Source organism: Lissotriton vulgaris, unplaced genomic scaffold (genome assembly GCF_964263255.1).
Source record: "Lissotriton vulgaris unplaced genomic scaffold, aLisVul1.2 SCAFFOLD_2783, whole genome shotgun sequence".
Classification (NCBI taxonomy): Eukaryota; Metazoa; Chordata; class Amphibia; order Caudata; family Salamandridae; genus Lissotriton; species Lissotriton vulgaris.
Window position 1 is genome coordinate 78,744 of NW_028251822.1, and position 5,146 is coordinate 83,889.

A 5,146-nucleotide genomic window follows, 5' to 3' on the forward strand; every position below is an offset into this window, starting at 1 on the left:
CACACTCCTGACCAGATCCACTGCTACATCGAAAGAGCAATAAGACACAGAGCATGTACCCTCTTTCAGACCATGATTCAACGAGCTCCCTTCAGGGCATGACAGATGGTGTATAAGCCTGAAACTCCCTGGCTCCTTCTTAGGGACCAACCCCAGAGGGGAAACAACAAAGTTATCAAGCTGGGGGTGGGGAAAGGGTCCTGCCACTCTCCCTAAGGCCTGTTCATTCTCTAACTTGGCTCGCCCCACTGCCGGATGTTCTTTTGCTGATCTGAGATTTTCTACATCTCGGCTTACCGGAGGGCCTACATAAGGCATCCTAAAGCCCTCAATGAAGCCCGCTGACATCATCTGGCCATCTTGGAGTATAGACTAAGCAATGGGAGGAGGTTGTCCAGGAGTAGAGGTGGCGGGCCTTTGGCTGCGCTGGCGGGGCTTAGAGCTCTGACGCTGTGTGGGCGTGAGCCATCCTGTGAGCAAGACGCAGAGGGGTCAAGAGGTGTACAGCGCGGTAATTCCGGGGAGAGGGGGGTGAGGGGGAGCCTGTCCCCACTCAACAGTCCTGCTTGTTCTTGACAGGTGGCTGTTGTTCGTGTTTGCTGTAACAAGCCGCTGCAAGGTGCGGAGCCCCACATTTATTGCACATGTGTGCAAATTTACATGCTTTGCCCCAGGAGCAGGACCCCGCATTAAACAGCCTACCAGTTCCAGTGGGGGGGGCGCCTGAAACCTCTCCTCTGACTCAATCCCTTCTGCGTGCCTTGAAATGGCTGTTTAAAATTGCGTTTCTAAAAGTGGAATGGACCTTTACCGGCAGGCTGCCCACCCTGGAATTTGGTCTGGTATTCCTTGCTCTGCGGGGTGTATTTACGCATATGCTCCTTCCAGAGCTGGACTTCCTTTTGGTCCCAACCCATCTCGGGGCACATAGCCATCTTTTTCCTAAACTCTCTATCATAATTGTACCATCCATTGCCTCCCCACTTCAGGGCCTCGTTGTGAATGGTCCAGGAATATTGGAATAAACCAGGACCCATCTCAGGGTGTTTCTCCATTACTACAGCCGCCAGCATGGAGAAGGTTCCCAACCAATTTTCTATTGTTTTTTCTGGCTAGGCTTGGTACTTCACCTTCTTCTAATCCTCTTTCCCGCCCATCTTTCTTGTGTCTAATCCATCCAGAACATGCATTAAGAGTGTGAAAATATCAATAAAATCCTGTTGCCTGATCCCCTCTTCAGCTGCCAATGGGACCTGCCATCCTAGGGAGCAGCGGACCAACAGTAAAGGGGCCACTGAGATAAGTGGTGGGTTGGCAACTGCCGTAGGCGATGCCTTCTGGGGTTCCATGCTAGTGGCAGATGGGGCAGAACCTTGGGTGTGTTTAATGTGGCCTGCTTCACGGGACAGAGCTGAGGTGCCCACACTGGCTTCAAGGGGTGGCAGCAAAGAGGTTGTAGTGCAGGTAAGGGCTGTGTGCTGCTATTGAACCTGTGGACGCAACAGGAATAGGTTGTTCCACCACTTCTGTAGGAACTGCTGCCACAACTGCAGTGGAGGCGGCGCCCTGGGTCTGCATTTCCCTTGGCTGAGTCCCCCACACATTTGAATCACTTGCAGCTCTTCCCGCAACTGCTTGGGCTACTTTGAGTGGACAGGGGACCCTTGTCTGGCGAGACTGGTTTTAAATTCAGCCATGAAACTCATCATAGTGTCCATGAGCTTACCCATCTTTTGTCCATAGAATCGGAATTTGCCGTGCTGCACTACTTTCTGTCATGGCCAATGTCCCCGCCGCTGGACATAAAGAGGGTGACGTCTCGGAGATGGCTTCTTGTAGGGTAGACGGCGTTCTAGCCCTAGGTGCCGGTGGATTGGCAGGAAAGTCTTTGTTAGTTGGCCTGCAGGCCCTTTTCGGCCTTGAAGGCCCTGCCTCTGTATTTGTCGGCTGTTCCGGAACGGGTCTGCCGGCAAACATCCCCGACTCCTCCGGGTCAGGCGAGTTCATCATTCTCTTTGCCCACTCCAAGCCTTTAGCCTTGGCCATCTGCACAAATCCCACCTGTTGAGCCTCCTGAGACGTGCACAGCAACGAATCCTCCACAGCTGACATATGAGAGAAAAGAGGGGGTCCTGGCTATCCATGCCTAAACCTTCAACGACCGCCAACGAGCAACTGAACCTACAGGGAGAGAAAGCTGTTTGTGAGAAAAGCCCCCACAATTTACCGACCAGTGCACAGACTGGTCTTGATGTGATGCATGTGTCTGCCTCCTCTCTGAAGGCCCGCCTGCCCTCTACTTACTTATTCATGTGAGCAGTCCTGGCGCGAACCTGCGTGTTGGCGTTTGCCTTAGTGAAAGATCGACGGGCACTCTGACAAGCATATTCTGGAGGGTAAAGGGGGGGAGGAAGAAGTGGATGAAAACAAAATGTTAACCCTGGAGTCCCTGTAGAGGACTGCAGGCACACTGGGTCAACCCTGAAGGGTAGCCCACCTCCTCACCAAGCCCAACCCGTCGTCCTAGTCTGACCCCCCGAAGGAAGTTCAGGAAGTAGTACGTTCCCTCACTAAACCCACAACCTTGTGTGCCCCACGTATCACCTACCTGGGGACTTCCCTGCGGTCCCTCCCTTGCTGGGTTCTCGGCCTAGTCAAGAGGTTCGCTCCACTTGCATCCGTGCTGATCCTGAAAATAAGATTACGCCATTAGTAACATGCCCTCAAATCTCCTCAAAAGCCAGCGGTGCCCCTTACTCAGCCGCCGCTAGCGTCACTAGGTGGATGTTTCTATCACCCTGTACCTGCTTGGGCAACCTGGTCCTGGCCGTGTGACGCTCGCCTTGACTCCGATCGTAAATTAGTCCTGAATCTGTCTGGTTCAGCTGCGGACACAAAGACAATTGTTAATCCCCGTCTCTCCCTCCTGCATGCAGTTGTGCATCCTTGCACCAGAGCGTTCCTGTGGTAACACTTGCAACGTCTATTACTCTGTGTTGGCACAGTAATCAATGGTACAATGTCCAGGTCTGCTTATAAATGCCCTTCCAAATACAAGCCTTATGGAACTGGCACCTCAGACCAACTTTTGTTCCCAATGACGGTAAAATGTTAGATGTCCATTGTTCTAGTACAGGAGTTTGGGTCAGGGAAATGTCTGCAATTATGTTTTTGTCATTAATACCTTGTGAGACTAGCTGCAAAAGCATACTGCCAGGCTCTCCCAGCAACTCAAGTTGCCGCCCCAACATGCTACTAGCTGGGGCGGAAAGTATCTTGGCTCCTGCCGTGTCGGGGGGGCCGAGTGCACTCTTGGCACCCCCGCACCTGTAGGCTCACTGCCCGTGGCATTGCGCATTCCCACAATTCACTAGGCCCCAGCGTGCTACTAGATGGGGCGGCGGCTTGGCTGGGCTCAACATCGCACTGAGGAAAGGCCCGAGTGCTCGCATGGGCCTCTCCCCAACGCCACTCATGGTACGCCTGAAACACACGCTGTGGAGCCCGCACCATCGCAGCACTCCACACTTCAAGTTGCAGCTCCCAGCATGCTAAAGCTAGGGTGGAGGCTGCCTAGCTCTATCGTGCTGGGTACGGCAGAAGTGCACTCGTGGCATCCTCCCCACACCTGAGTGTTAGGTGGCTGGGAGGCCGCAACACCACTGCTACCCCAACGTGCTACCGGCTGGGGCGGATGTAGTCAAGTCAAGTCAAGTCAAAAAATGTATATAGCGCGCTACATACCCAGAGGGTCTCAAGGCGCTTGAAGAAGGATGGGGAATTACTTGTCAAATAACCACGTTTTAAGTTGCTTTCTGAATGCTAGGTGGTTCTGAGTCAGGCAAAGGTGAGTGGGAAGTGAGTTCCAGGTTTTAGCTGCCAGGAAGGAGAAGGATCTACCTCCCATGGTGGTTTTGTTGATGCGAGGTACAGTGGCAAGGGCTTGGTTGGAGGATCGTAGCTGGCGGGGGGGGAGTAGAAGGACAGTCGTGTGTTGAGGCATTCTGGTCCGATTTCGTAGAGTGCTTTGTGTGCGTGGGTAAGGAGCCGGAAAGTAATCCTCTTATTTACGGGGAGCCAGTGGAGGTTTTTCAGGTGACCAGAGATGTGTTTTTTGCGCGGGATGTCTAATATGAGCCTGGCTGAGGCGTTCTGGATGCGTTGGAGTTTTTTCTGGAGTTTTGCGGTGGTACCGGCATAGAGGGTGTTTCCGTAGTCCAGTCGGCTCGTGACCAGAGCGTGGGTGACTGTTTTTCTAGTTTCGGTGGGGATCCAGCGAAATGTTTTTTTGAGCATGCGAAGAATGTTGAAGCAAGATGACGAAACGGCGTTGACTTGTCTGTTCATCGAGAGTGAGGAATCCAGGATGACGCCCAGGTTCCGTGCGTGGTCCGTCGGGGTGGGTGCTTTTCCAAGGGCCTCTGGCCACCAAGAGTCATCCCAGGCGGAGGGGGAGGTGCCTAGGATGAGGACTTCTGTTTTGTCTGAGTTTAGTTTCAGACGGCTGTGCTTCATCCATTCTGCTACTTCTTTCATTCCTTCATGTAGGTTGGTTTTGGCAGTGTTAGGGTCTCTGGTGAGTGATAGGATCAGTTGAGTGTCGTCGGCGTAGGAGATGGTGTTGAGGTTGTGTTGGCGTGCGATGGTCGCGAGGGGGCTCATGTATACGTTGAAGAGGGTGGGGCTGAGTGAAGATCCTTGTGGGACGCCGCAGATGACTTCAGTGGCCTCTGACTTGAATGGTGGAAGGCGGACTCTCTGGGTTCTTCCGGTGAGGAACGAGGTGATCCATTCCAGTGCTTTTCCTTGTATTCCGACGTTTCTGAGGCGTTGTAAAAGAGTGCTATGGCAGACCGTGTCGAAGGCAGCGGAGAGGTCGAGGAGGATGAGGGCGACAGTGTCTCCATTGTCCATTAGGGTTCGAATGTCGTCTGTTGCTGCGATGAGGGCGGTTTCAGTGCTGTGCTTGGCTCGGAAGCCGGATTGTGAGGAGTCGAGGGATTTGTTGGTTTCGAGGAATGCGGCGAGCTGGTTGTTGACCGCTTTCTCGATGACTTTGGCCGGGAAAGGAAGGAGTGAGATAGGGCGGTAGTTTTTGAGTTTGGTGGGGTCAGCTGTGGGTTTTTTCAGGAGGGCACTGAGTTTG

The 5,146-nt window shown here is 53.3% G+C and overlaps 1 pseudogene; it reads right to left on the reverse strand.

Annotated features, from left to right (window-relative positions):
- Window positions 1-553: 553 nt before the first annotated feature.
- On the reverse strand, window positions 554-1,349 carry LOC147662757 (uncharacterized; annotated as a pseudogene).
- Between the last annotated feature and the right edge of the window lie 3,797 nt (window positions 1,350-5,146).